This window comes from Callithrix jacchus, chromosome 5 (genome assembly GCF_049354715.1).
Source record: "Callithrix jacchus isolate 240 chromosome 5, calJac240_pri, whole genome shotgun sequence".
Classification (NCBI taxonomy): domain Eukaryota; kingdom Metazoa; phylum Chordata; class Mammalia; order Primates; family Cebidae; genus Callithrix; species Callithrix jacchus.
The window spans coordinates 36,888,623-36,903,836 of record NC_133506.1 but is presented as its reverse complement, the minus strand read 5'-3'; the positions used below and the strand labels follow the sequence as shown (position 1 = coordinate 36,903,836).

Sequence of the window (15,214 nt, the reverse complement as noted above, 5' to 3'; positions counted from 1 at the left end):
ACTACATGGAATGCAGTTCCATCTGCCAGGAACTTACCCTATGGATATACTTAGGTGTGCAGAACTGTGTGTATAAAGGCTGAATTGCTGTTTCACATATGTTAGCAAAAATGGAAAAGAACCTACACATCCATCAAAAAGGGAACTATTTAAATCATAGCACCCCCACCTAGTGGAATATTATGCTGCTGTTAAAAAGAACACAGCACTGGCTGGATGCAGTGACTCACACCTATAATTCCAGCACTTTGGGAGTTCGAGGAAGGCAGATCACCTGGGGTCGGGAGTTCAAGACCAGCCTGGCCAACATGGTGAAACCCCATCTCTACTAAAAATACAAAAAAATTAGCCAGGCATCGTGGTGGGTACCTATAATCTCAGCTACTCAGGAGGCTGAGGGAGGTGAATTGCTTGAGCCTGGGAGGCAGAGGTTACAGTGAGCCAAGATTGTGTCATTGCACTCTAGCCTGAATGACAAGAGCAAGACTCCTTCTGAAAGAACACCTTACTGAAGAGAACCTCAAACCTTCAAAACTGTTGTCATTTGTGATATATGAGCAGGTTTATATTTCTTAAAGGAATCTGCACTTCTTTTATTTTTACACATCCTTTATGATAAGCATTTATTTAAATCAAAACATTCTATAGCAATTACATCAAAATGAATTCTGGTTTCTTTCTTGTGAGATTTTCTGGTTTATGTTAAGACCTTTTGGTATGTTAGCCAGCTGTTACGTAGCTTCAGTTGGATGGGTTTTTGTTTTAGACCTCATGATAAGGTTGGTGAACAGAACGGGATTTTTCATTTAAAAGTTAATATTAGATGCGATAGAGAAAGAGGTTAAATAAGTGAGCCACTTGCTTCTGCTCCTCTTATAAATACTGATGATAGGCCATACTGATGACTGAATTGTAAGAAGTTGCAGAGCATGAAAATAAAAAGTTGTGTTCAAGTTAAAGCAAAATAAAGGCTCCAGGATGGAGAGAGTTCAGTGCTTAACAGAGAAGAGGCCCATATTCTGGAATGAACTTCAGCTTTGATGTCCATAGAACAAGATTGAAATTCTGACCCTACCGTTTAGTTGTATAACTTTGGGTAAGTTCAGCCTTGTCAAATGATCGTTTATCAAAATATTTTCCTTTGTGCTTCTTAACTAGCTGGGCATTCCTCAGCACCACTGTTGATGTCATCTATGATGTCACGAGGGTGGTGGCCATCAACATTGCAGCCCACAAACTGGGCAGTCCCCACTATCTCTTTAATAGTTCCAGTAAGTTCTCTGGCTAAAGATCAGTGCTGCATCTTTTGAGCAATGTTGACAGTCTCATCAAAAGTGATATTTCCACTGTGTTTAATGTTTTTCTGTTTTTGTCTCTTGGCGGTTCCTTGAGGGCTTTGATGATCAGGGCAGAGGCAGAAGGTACTACTTCAGTCAGGGCCTGTCTATTCTGAATGGTCAGTTTCACTGTAATCCCAGACCCCCTCCAGTCACCAGTTGCCTTGGCAATGTCATCACCAACCTTTTTTGGAGACAGATCATGGGGGCCAGTGCAGTCATGGCACCAACTTCACCCCTACGATCCAATCTCATTGGGATTGAACTTCAGTGACATGGTGGAGGCAGCTGGTGTCAGATGAATTCAATTCAAGACAGCCCAAGAAGGTTGCACCTTAACCTCCCTTGAGTTGAAAGACAAAAGCCAGCCTTGTTGTTCTGTCACTGAAATGGGAGCAATCATACACGCCTCACATCATAAGATTAGGATTAAGTGGGGTAATTTGTCAAGTACTTGGTATTCAGTTTGTCAGTGGCAAGGAATCTTTCAGTTTAACAGTAAAAGTAACCATCAGACTTTTGTCTTTTCTCTTACCATGATTCTGAGGTGTTAGAAGTAGCAGCAAATAAAACATCCACCTTTTAAAAACCCTCATTCCTATTAATTCACTTTTCCTCTTCCCTGGAGAAAAATAGCATGTAAATATACTCTGATCTTGATAGTCCTCATTACTTTGTTCAAAATCTTATCAAGGTAAATTAGACTGAGATGGTAGATTTTTACAAATTAAATGAAAACTCAGTAATAAATAATCATGCTTCTTATTAACCAGAAAGGGCATAATAGAAGTACTGTGCCCAGAACAGAGGATTCAGAGATTGACTTTGTTTTGCCTAAAGAAGGGTTATAAGAAAAATAGACTTTAATAAAATGTTTAAAAATGAATCACTCGGGAGAGCTATAGACTTTTTATCTACATTAAAAAGAACTAAACTGCTTCTAAGAAATATGTTTATTTTAATTCTTAAGATGATTAAGCATTATTAGGCAGAAAAAAAATTAGAGAAATAAAATGTGGCTGGGTATGGTGGCTCACATCTATAATCCCAGCACTTTGGGAGGCCGAGACAGGTGGATCACCAGAGGTCAGGTGTTTGAGACCAGCCTGACCAACAAGGATAAACCCCATTTCTACTAAAAATACATAATTAGCTGGCCATGGTGGTGGTGCATGCCTGTAATCCCAGCAACTCAGGAGACTGAGGCAGGAGAATCGCTTGAACCTGGGAGGCAGAGGTTGTGGTAAGCTGAGATCGCACCACTGCACTCCAGACTGGGCAACAAGAATGAAACTCTGTCTCAAAAAAAAAAAAAAAAAGAGAGAGAGAGAGAAATAAAATGTGAACTCTAATCATTAAAAACCTTTTTGGCACTATTGTTGTAATATAGTTGTAAATACTTCTTTGCAAGAGGGCACATCTTAATGTTAGCAACAACAAAACTGTGATGTAGGAATATTGATTTTTATTCATCTCAGCTTCTTGCTTGGCACTGGGAAAAGCATAAAAAATGATAAATATTATATAATGTATAATATATTCTGTAGGCTGGTATAATCTTAAGGGGCAAGAGGGCTTTGGGACCACATATCCAGTGTAGAAGACAGTTAATAAGCAGTGAATACAATAGAAATACATAATATTATAAATAGGATGACACCTTGGAGCTGTGACCAGGAAGTAACCCAGACTTGAATAACTACAGGAGAACCTTGCTTCCTGACCCCATGCTAAGAGTTGGGTAAACAAAGCCCTTCATTCTTAGGTCCTCTAGAAAACAAAGATGAGAAGAATTTTCTTCAGATATGCTGTGAGAATATCAAAGACTTTCAGATTATTAGACCTTATTTTCTTCCCTGGAGTGAATATGGGTATAATTTATTCACTAAACAAATATTTGTTGAGTTTTTCAGCATTAATTCGTTAATATTAATTAAGAAATATTTGCATTCTACTTGGGGCCAGGTTCATTAGTAACGAAAACAATTGCTCAAGAAATGTCTAGCCTGGTTAGAAACTATTTATATAACCAGGGGATGAAATATGCCTCAGAAGAGCCAGAGTTTTACCTTGTGTGGAAAATCATGCTCTGTAATTGGAGACTATGGGGGCTAAGGGAAGGTCAGCCCCACCAAAGAATTTGAGTGTTCTAAAAAGAGGTGATATCTTCTGTGGGGAGCCAGGACAGGCTTTTTGCTCATGGGACTCAGAAGGAAAGCTTTGGGTGGGAGAGAATAATATAGGTGGATTTGGAAAGTTGAAAGACATGGTAGGAAGGGAGAAAGGAAAGGCCTGGAGTATGGTGCTAAATTTTGGGTGGTGACCAAGGGTGAACTAGGACAGAGAATCATGGTGGATTAGCAGACTGCCAAATTCCCAAAAGAATTGGTCCCAGCAGTCCTCTAGGGAGAGATGAGAACTCAGTTCCTTAGGAAGATGTTTACTAATAGGATGGATCACTATAAGTCATGGTTCATAGTTCAGAATAGTGAAAGAGGAAGAATAGCAAAGTCAATAATACATTTGAGTGAATAATTTACCTCTAAGACTTTTCGGCCTTATCCTCCAGAGGATCTGAAGATCATCCGGGCTAATAATAGTCAGACTTTGAGTTTGGTAGTCATTGGAAGGCCTTTTCCAACATGTATAAAGAAGGTTAGTTAGTAAATTGTCCAGTAGAACCAAAATTCAAAACAGCCTCACCCTAGAATCATGTTTCAAAAGGACTTAAAAGGTACCACTCCACCTCCTTTCTTCTCCCCCCGCCAAAAAGGAAAAGAGCATTAAATGCTTTCCCCTATTTGAACATATCTTAATAGTTTTTTTTCCCATTATTCTAATTCACTTTATGTTCAGAAACATATACTCAAGGCCAGAATCAAGTGACTGTAATAGCAAAATAACACTGACTTATTTCATGTGAGCTGTGGATGAAGCTAGGACTGTGTAGCCTGAAGAAATGAAGACTTAAGGGCATCACATGGAGAAGAGGTTAAATGTTATCTATTGCTGGACATGGGGAGAGTTAGAGGAGGGTAGGCTTTAGCTTCATATAAAGAAGGACATCCTGAGAAGTTGAGCTGTACGGCTCTGTCCTATGCCTTGTGAGCAGTAAGCTCCCTGCCTCTAGAACTTACTCATTATTATTTTCTTTCTCTCCTAATTCTTTGCTTGTATGTTAGAAAGGTTGAGATGGGAGATCGAACTCGACCTCAGAGGTCCATCCTGACTAGAATCATAGAGTTTGCCAGCACATTTATTTAGGGTCTTTAAAGACCAAAGTAAATTATATATAAGTTGACACAATTTTAACTAAAATACTACATAGTAATCATATGTTACTATGTAGTCATATTATATATTATGATGATATATTACTATACATATACAGTAACATGATTACTGTGATGTAGTAATATGATTATGTGATTATATAACATTATTTTAGTACATATGATACAGTAATCATATTACTATGTAATATTTTATTAAAATCCTAATATTTTAATTTTTGTATTAAAATACTATTTTAATTTTTGCATTAAATATTAACATTAAAAATTATAAGTAGGATTAATTATAACAATACTAATATTAACATTTAATATTTGAATTGTACTGTGGTTTTTAGTTTATGTTACTATGTTATCAAATATGTCACTAGCATTTATGAGACAGACATAAATTTTTTTAATGGAAATAAAATTTTAAAATCCTATGCATAAAGAAGCTGCAAGACTTGTAAGTTTACATGTAAAAAACACTATCATAAAAAAGACTACTAAAAACAGTTAGTAGAATTGCCTCATCTCCTGTCTTGACCAGAGGTATCTGGGAAACTCTGGTAACCAAGTTTTTGGCACAGCTTCTAAGTCGTGATGAAGGATTTGGATCCGTGACGTTTTTTAGCTCATACACAAGTGTTGATGTGACTGTGAAGAATTGTCTTCCTCTGCCTAAGCTTTTTTTTTTTTTGGAGACAGAGTTTCACTTTGTTGCCCAGGCTGGAATATAGTGGCACAATCTCATCTCACTGCAACCTCCACCTCCCGGGTTCAAGCAGTTCTCATGCCTCAGCCTCCTGAGTAGCTGGGATTATAGGTACCCACCACCACGCCCAGCTGATTTTTTTTTGTATTTTAGTAGAGATGAGGTTTCACTCTTTTGCTCAGGTTGTTCTCAAACTCCTGAGCTCAGGCAATCTACCCAACTCAGCCTCTCAAAGTGCCAGGATTATAGGCATGAGCCACAGTGCCCGGCCCCTCTGCATAAGCTTTGATTCATCCTTGGGAAAACTAGCCCAAAGTGTTAAAGTATGAAAAAAAAGCAAAAGTACAATAGGAGCTTCTTTTTCATTTTGATATGGTTTGTAACTTTATCATAAACTCACTGTCCAGGAACTACGTAATATTTAGATACTGAGAACAAAACATTCTCATTTTGTAAGGATAAAAGAAAAATGATGTCTACTGCTAACAAATTACGTTCTTACGGATGGTGGTTGTAGACCTTTGGTAGCTGCGAAGTCCACGTTTAAAATGACCCTCATCTTAGGACCCTTCTGGGTGAAGTTGAAAAGTCTTAGACATCATTTATTTAATATATGTCCTACTACATTTATTTAATATATATCCATTTATTTAATAAATTGTTTATTCTTGATGTGTTTCTCATCTGATCTGGAGAACAAGTGGATTTATGAAGAAATGGATAGAAGAGGAAAAGTTAGTGAGTTGAAAGTCTTCTGGGGAAAGGTTGAGAAGATACAGGTGTGTTGGGGAATGGGTGATAGAAACAAAATGGAGCTTGGTTAGAGGTTCTTGCTGATTCTTATTTCTAAGTTTGTTGTATCCGGTACACAAGGCAGTGTGAAGTGATTAAGAGCAATGGCCCTTGAAATTGGAGTCAAATCTGGGTTCAAATCTTAGCTTTACCAGTTACTAGCTGCGTGACCAAGCTAAGTTATTTAGCCTATCTAGGCGTCTGCCCTGTAAAATGGAGTCAGAATATGCCTCTATCTTAAGGTTGTTTTGGTTATGTGATAACATTTAATAAGCTTAGTATCTTCCTAATATCCAATTTTTAGTAAAAATTATTGTTGGCATCTATTTTATATTTAAAATTTGAAAGTAATTCTGGGTGCTCAGAGTCATTGTGACTACAGGGCTGAGATATATAAAAGTACCATTTCTTATCCATGAATACAGTTTTTCTAACTCTAGGCCGCAGTCTTGGTTTATTATGTGGCGGTGATATGAGCAGAGTTTGCCTAAGTTCTGGGCCCAGGGTCTCTTGTAGCCCAAAGCTACAGTAAAACTACAAGTGGGCCAGGAGTGAAGAGGTAGGAAAATAGTCTTATTCACTCCACCAGATTCTGTTCAGCATCTGCTTGTCCTAGAATATATCACCAAATAATTCTAAAAAAGTTATCTCCTGGCCTTGGTTGGTAGAGCAGATTAGGAAATTGAGTTACCGTGAGGTTTTGGTCTACCCAAAGCCATAGTTGTTGGAAATAAAACAAGTAGTTTCAAAAAACAACATAGGCACTTATTAATTATTATTTTCCCTCTCTCCTCCTAATTCTTCCCTGTCAGCATCTAAATTTAGTCATTAAGCCAGCAGTTTTTGTTACTGCCTAGAGTTTACAAGAATTAGGTTGGTTGCAGATTTAGAGAATTCAAATTTCTAAGACTCTTGAAACATCATAAGAGAAAAGTATCCCCTACCCCCATCTCCCCATTTTAAATGCAAAAATATGGAAGCAAAGGTGGGGACTAAAAATAACAGAGTCAAGGATTTAGGGGTGGAGAGGTGTTGAAAAAACTTACATTACCAAATTTGTTGTCCACTCTTCAGTGCTTAACTCACCTGCTTCTCAGCAGCATTTGATGCCTGTGATGATTCTGTCTTGAAATGCTCTCTTCTTCAGGCTTCTAGGATATCTATCATGCTTTCTGTCTTATATATTTTCCCAATGACTTTGCTCATCTGTTTCTTCTCATTCTGTAGGTTCTTCCTCTGGGGATTCTTAAATGTTAGTGTGTGTCAGAATATGGTCCTGTTTTCTCTTCTCTCTTTATTTTTCCTGAGCAGTCTAATTCGTTCTTGTAGAAATTTTCCTTGGAAAATTATCCAGGAGCCTACTGGATTTCTCCACCTGAATTATCCTTAAATACATGCAACTGAACTCTCTTCCTCATGGTTCTAACCAGCTGTGACTGTGTCAAGAACATGAGGATCAAAGTACCTGCTTTGTCATCTAAAGCACAGGACTCCTCAGTAGAGATAGATTAAAATACAAATGTTCCTGGACTTCAAGATGAAGTTATGTCCTGATAAACCCATCTTAAAGTCAAAAACTCATAAGTCAAACCATTATGAGTTGGGGACCGTCTGTATACTAAATGCAGAAAAAGAACCAGAGGGAGAAAGAGACAGACAAATGCACAATGGGACAGATGTTGTTCCTGCCCCCACTCAGGTCAGTCTTGCTAATTCCACACAAATGTCTTTGCTGAATGGGGAAGTTCCAGTACAGTTGCAGCAAAATAAAAGCCAAGGATATGTGAGGAATTTTTTTTCCCCTGCATTTAGTATGTTCCATAGTCAAATACCTGCTTTTAAAAACACCTTTCAGAAAAAAAGTGAAAGTGAAAAAATAAGACAATCCTAATTTTAATTAGAAAATAACTTTAGCTACCTGAAGTGTTGTCCACACACTGATTTATTAATAGGAACAGTTACCTCTTACTTTGAATTTTCATTTTTATTATTTGAACTTTTAAAAAAGATAGAAGGTTGTAAATTTTGATGAGCGTTTCTACTCATTTTTATGTTTAGCTAATTTTTACCACAGAACACCGTCTTCTCCCTGCTGGGGAAGATAGAAGACTCCAAAGCCAGCCAGCAGCGGGAGCCGGGGCCAGGCCTTGCTTACTACTGGGTTGGAGGTGCAAGGAAGCACAGCTGGATAAAGGGTGTGTGGTGGCCTTTCCAGCCCAAGTGCAAAGTGCACACTTTGTCCTGCACTTCAGTCAAACGTAATCTCTCAGTGCTGGCACCTCTCATATTCTGCCTTTGATTCTTGAATCTTTATGATTGGAAAAAACATGAAGTGTCTGACAAAAGTTTTTCCCATTTATTATAAAAATCTATAAAGTTTTTCTGTTATGTGTGTGAAAGTTTTTCTATTAAAAATACCATGAAAGTAATACATTAAAACTGTAGATGTCTATTAAAAATAAAACAAATTTGCATAGCTTCAGGTAATTACTATTAACATTTTGGTTTTCTTCCATTCTTTGTTCTATGCATAGATATTTATTGCCATTTCTGTTTACACATACAATTCTGTAGACTTCCTTTTTCTCTTTTCCAAATGGTAGGTATCTGTTTCATTGGGTAACCACAGGATTGAATTATATCATAAGCCAGGTACTTTCCTAGTTACTAGGGAATACCACAAAATTACTGCCTCATGAAACTTACAGTCTACTCATGGGAGACAGGTAAAAACAAAGAACAAAAAAGAAGTGAAAGTTGCCCGCAGTCATATCCCTCAGTCGTAATGATGGTTAATGTTTGGTACATGCCCTTGCAGACTTTAAAAAACTATTTTGAAAAGCTGTTATTCATATAGTATTTTTTAAAAATAAAATGAGATTAAACCATAGGTTTTCTATGTTTGCTTCCCAAATGTAGATATGCTTCATCTCTTTTTAAATTCTGTGTAATAATGCCTGCATAGTATTATTCCAGATGATGGATGTACTATTCATTAAATATTTTCCTAAAGATTGGCAAACAGGTTATTTATAGCTTTTTTCTCTATTAAAACCAATGCGTATCAGATATTCTTATACATAATCCTTTGGAGTACTTACATGTTTCCTTAATTTATGTTCTAGAAGAGAAGTTGCTTCGTTTAAAAGGATATCCACAATTAAAATTTTAGTATTATTGTGTTGTATTTTTCTCTAATTTGGTCTTAAGGTTGCTCCCTGGATAGTGGCTATAAATTCTAGCCCTGCCCTAATGGGGCTCCAGGGGAGTGGTCATGTGTGTTTACAGTGTGCCTTTCACCAGATACTTCTCTGTCCTGGAGGGCAGCCTAATGCCTAAATGACCAGTGACCAGGTGTCCCTCTCACAGAAGACTTATTTATACTGGCAGACACCTTGTAGCTCTTGTCTAACCTGTGTTTTGTGTCTAGTTTATTCCTACCAAGATACCCACCCCTCTAGGAGAGCCCGGACCAGGAGGAGAGTTAGTTAATGTGTGTCAGTCAGGTGAAGACAGCATAACAAAACGTGCAATAACAGAAAGAGTTTTATTACATGCAGATCCTAGAAAGAAGAGAGCGGCATACCTCACGGGGCCAATAAGAAGTAAAGAGCTGTCCAGGGCACACATGTTTAGTCAGAGTGTGGGGAGCAAGAGAGAGAAAGATGAACCCAAGAATCAAAGCCTTCATTGGGGTCCAGGCCATTATCCATTACCCAAGCAGGTTTCCTGCAGGGAGTCCTAACTGATGGGTTTAGAGCAAGCAGTTAGAGTTCAGTGGAGTCACTGGGTATATCTGGGCAGTCCATGCAGGGTGTGGGGCCAGTGAGGCAAGACACATCAGTAGTTTCTCTGGCTGTCCCTTAGGTGGGTGGTCACCAGGAGGCAGTTGTAAAAGGCAGATATCTGGATTGACCACCTTGAGGAACTGGGAGGAGGCAGTGTCAAAGGTAGAAACTGTATCAAAGGTGATCAACCTCTACTTCTGGTATGAGAAAGTCCAGTGTACATCCAAAATGGATGTCAAGGCAACATAAAATTACAAGAATTCACTATATGTTGCTATTCTGTGCAAAAAAAAAGGCTTTTAATCGTTTACGCGCTTGCCAGCAATGTATGAGAGCACCATTTTTGGTATGACCTTGTATTGGATTTTTCAAAATAAAAATGTAATTTACATACTATAAAACCCACCCTTTTAAAATGTGTAATTTTGTGGTTTTTATAATATTCACAAGATTGTGTAAACATCACCACTATTTAATTTTAGAACATTTTCATAACCCCCAGTCTGTCTCTTTGTTTTTTTCTGAGCATTTCATATAAATGGAATTATGTGGCCTTTTGTGTGTGGCTTATTTAGCATCTTTTCAAGGTCTATCCATTGTATAGCATGTTTCAGTACTTCCTCTTTTTATTTTTATTTTTTGAGACAATCTCACTTTGTCGCCTAGGCTGGAGTGCAGTGGCACAATCTCAGCTCACTGTAAACTCCACCTCCCAAGCTCAAGTGGTTTTCCTGCCTCAGCCTACTGAGTAGCTGGGATTATAGGTGTGTGCCACTCTGCCTGGCTAATTTTTGTGTTTTTAGTAGAGATGGGGTTTCACCATGTTGGCCAGGGTAATCTAGAACTCCTGACCTCATGTGATCCACCCGCCTTGGCCTCCCAAAGTGCTGGCATTATAGGCATGGGCCACAGCACCCGGCCCCAGTTCACTCCTTTTTATGGCTGAATAATATGCCATTGTATGGACATACCACATTTTGTTTGTCTGTTCGTCTGTTGATGAACCGGGTTGCTTCCACCTTTTGGCTATGATGAATAGTGCTGCTGTAAACATTTGTGTATAAGATTTTGTTTAAACACCTGTTTTCAATTCTTTGTGTCGGTGTGTGTGTGAAACTATGAATAAAATTGCAAGATCATTTGCTAACTGTGAGTTGTTGGATCATTTGCTGTGTTTAATTTCTTGAAGGACTGTCACACCGTTAAGTGGCTTCACCATTTTATATTCCCACTAACAATGTATGAAGGTTTCAATTTTTCTACATCCTTGCCAAAATTATTGTTGTCTTTTTTTATTATAGCCATCTTAAATGGGTGTAAGATAGTGTCGTTGTGTCCTTGAATTTGGTTCTTTTTTTATTATTGAGTTGTAAGTATTCTTTATATATTCTAGACACTAGACCCTTACCTGATAAATGATTTGCAAATATTTTCTCCCATTTGGGGGATTTTCTTTATGTAGTTGTTCCTTAGCATCCATGAAGGATTGTTCTGACGCCTTCCCTGAATATCAAAATCTGAAGACGCTCAAGTTCCTTATTTAAAATGGGGTAGTATTTGTATCTAACTCATACACATCCTTTCATAGAGTTTAAATCATCTCTAGGTTACTTATAGTATCTAACACAACACAAATGCTACATAAATAGTTGTGGTAGTATGTTGTTTTTAAATATGTATTATTTTTAATTGTTGTCGTTTTTAATTATTTGCTTGTTTTCGAATATTTTCAATCCTTGGTTGATTTCATAGATGCAGAACCCATGGATTTAGAGGGCCTACTGTACCAAAAGTACAGTATCAAAACTGTATCAAATGTTTTAAAGAACATTTGATAATGTTCTTTAAAATGCAAAATAAATAATTTTGATAAGTGTATTAAAGTTTTAAATGAAAAAATTTAAATTTCTTAATTACTATATTTCACATAAAATATCCATACTTTTTAGGAAAAATTGGAGGTCTAATAGGATTATCACTTTACTAAATTTTTCTTTCAAAGAAAGAATCATCCTAAATTTGAGGGAGAGAAATGTCATCACAGCTTGGAGAGTATCTTCCCTTTCAACCTTCACATCTCTATATATACCTGTTTGCCATACCAATATTTGAAGAAACTTTTAAATGGTTAGTAAATACTGTTTATATGAGTAAGAATGAAAAGCTTTCTCTATATATTCCTCAGGAGCTTGGATAGAGAATAGTACCAGCTTGGAAGCAGCTTACAGGAAGTGATTGTCAGGTATCCATGTATGGATTCATTACAGACAGAAATATGTGTTTCCTGACCCAAAACAAAAAAATACAGTGAAATATGCTTAATTTTTTTCAACCTGATGTACTGAAATTTAATGGTTTTTGCTGCCTGAGTTTTAGCATATTATTTTAAGGCCTTCTGTTGAAAAGGTATGGAAATGGTTATAACTGATGAAGAAGATTCTTTAACAGATATGCTTATTATTCTAGATGATTTTCTTAATTAGAATCTATTTTGACTTTCAAGTTCTTGAATAATTCTTAAAGGTTTGTCCATGGACCTCTGTTTGGAAACCACTGCCCAGAGCCATAATTTTTTTCATTACTTCTTAACTCCTTTTCAGCTGACCTGATCCGGTTTATCTAGATTCAGGTCTTTTAAGTGTCTTTTCCAGGAATATTGTGGATTGATAATTTGGAATCACAGAAACAGGTTTCTTTCTAACAGTGCAGTTGATGAGCTAGCGTTGCTGCGTGTGTTGCCAGTGGATCCTCTTCATTTCATTCTTATTTTCCTGGATTCTTGTCTCTATTTAAATTGTTGTCATAATTTGTTAAGTACTCTTGGGACCTTGTGGCCCATCATCTCTAACCTGTTCCTTTTAGGGTCCATTTCAAAGTGGTGATTTAATGAACTTGGTAGAAGCTGAAACAAAGCTTTTATTTAGGCTCTTTGCCTTTCCCCCCCACTGACCTTGAGACACATGAAAGAAATATTTTTGTCTTATATTTTTTAATATTCATCAAATATATTTTCAAAGCTCCCAAGGTGCTTCAAAAAATACATTTCTGGTAGACTTTTCAATTGTAATTTTATATATTTTACAACTAATATCTGCTTTTTCATCAAGAACTACATGACCTTTCCCAAAGTGATTGCATGTGCCATCACATTTAACGTTTATTTTCATTTTTATTTTCAAGAGATAGAATCCTGCTCTGTTGGCCAGGCTGGAGTGCAGCAGCGCAATTATATCTCATTGTAACTTAAAACTCGTGAGTTCAAGTGATCCTCCTGCCTCAGCCTCCTAAGTAGCTAGTACTACAGGTGTGCACCAACACTGCTGGTAAATGTTTTAAATTTTTTTTTTTTTTTAGTAGAAGAGATAGGGTCTTGCTCTGTTGCCCAGTTCTAACTCTTGGCCTCAAGCGGTTCTCCCACCTCAGCCTCCCAAAGTGCTGGTATTACAGGTGTGAACCAGGATCCCTGGCTGCATTTAAGATTTCTAATCAAGTTTCATCTTGCTGGTCTGGTGGCCTAGCAATCATTGTAGTTCCCTGGGAGGTCATACAATGCTCATTGAAGTAAGTGTTAGCTTTGGCCAGACAGAGAGTTCAAATCCAAGCTCCTGTACTTGCTAGCCTTGGGCACATCAATTAACATCACTAATCTTCCATTTCTCTGTATACAAAATGGGCATCTTATCTTTATACTGACCCTGGAGGATTGTTAAAAGATTAGAGGTCACGAAACATGCCTTGCACAAGCCCTAGTATACCATATGATGTGTTTTAAATAAATGCTAGCTGCTGCTCTGTTTATTGCATAAGGATTGAATGCCCCCTTACTGCCTCCTGCTTCTAGCTTCTTTGGGGACCCCTGTTCTTCCGAAAAGAGACCTGGACATGAGATACGAGCTGAAGAAAGTGTCTCACTGTGACCACCAGAGAGCTGCCTCAGTGGGAGTAGATCTTTTATGTTATCTTTGAAAGCCCAGTCTTTACACCCTTGTATCTTAAACAAAAACTTGTTCCTTGAGGGCCAGATGCCCTTGGCACAGAATTCAGGAATCTCCCAAGGATGGCTCTGCACCTCACAGGAGCCTAGCTTTACCTGGATACCTGTCACTCCACTGCTGGATTTATTCTTGCCTTGTAGCCCATTAAAACAGTTTTTTAAATTGTGGTAAAAAGCATATGATAGGAAATTTACCACCTTAACCATTTTTTGGTATTTGATTTTAAATTCCTTTTATGTCCACTTAGCTCCTCCTTCTCCAAAGCCATCTCATGTGCTCAGTCAGCAATGAGATAGCCAAACTGAATTGTTTTCCTTTTTCACTTTTCTTTTTTTTTTTTGAAAGTAATGAGTCCTGTCAGAATGACCATTTCCCTCCGGATTTAGGCTTGTCTATGAGGCTGGACTGTATTGATATGATAAAGATCCCCCCTAAAAAATCTTCCTTTTCTTTCATCTTTTTCTCCTGGGATTCTCAGTGTTATGTTTGGGAGCATTGGACTAGGGAAAGGAACTGGAAAAAACAGAAGGGGAAATATGTAGCTGAATGTTACAGTCTCTGTAAATACCAGGGCGGGCCTGGAAGTCCAAGCACAGATTGGGTAACCAGCATACTGAAAGGAAACCATGCCACCTGGGCAATTGTCTGTGCCCTTTAGCACATGCCAGTCCTCTTGTTCAGAGAGCAGGTTCCTCACAAATGGTGCTGTTTCTAAGTTATCACGCAAAGGTGATTATAACCGTCTTCCTAGAAAGCCTGCTTGTCCCTCCCAGGCTCTCCTTATTTCTTTGTCCCAGACCAAGGAGAAGGTGCTGTTCTTGAAACTTAACGCTCACATTGTTACTGATTATCACCAACCTTAGCTTTGTTATGAAATTGTAAATATTTTTTTCAACACCAGATCTGAAATAATGAGATATAACTTCTATACTGAAAGGAATATTTTCTTAAAAAAGTGGTCAGCTTGGGAGACTGTACTTTTATTTGTTGGTGCTCAAAAACAGCTTTGAAATTTCCATTTTAGGGATGCCTTCAGCACCTGCGACACATGCTTTCTAATGGATTCTGTCACAATAAAGCTTCCTCCTATATAGGTAGTTTGGTTTTTGCAAGTGGCCCAAGGTTGTTTCGTGCTCAGTCTGGTGGCTAGATTAGATGATTATACAGAACAGCACAATTTTTAGTTAAAATCAAAGGTGTACCTTTGAATAATCCTGATTCAGTATTCTAACAACACATTGGCACAGCTCCACAAGTGTAAAGGCCATATGTGTCCTGTTTGCCACTCTATCTCCAAGGTGAGCACTGTAAG

General features: G+C 37.7%; 1 protein-coding gene across 2 annotated transcripts in view; it reads left to right on the top strand.

Annotated features, from left to right (window-relative positions):
• Positions 1–15,214, top strand: part of CHD6 (chromodomain helicase DNA binding protein 6) — a 202,991-nt gene that overhangs the window by 53,875 nt on the left and 133,902 nt on the right. The window lies entirely within an intron of this gene.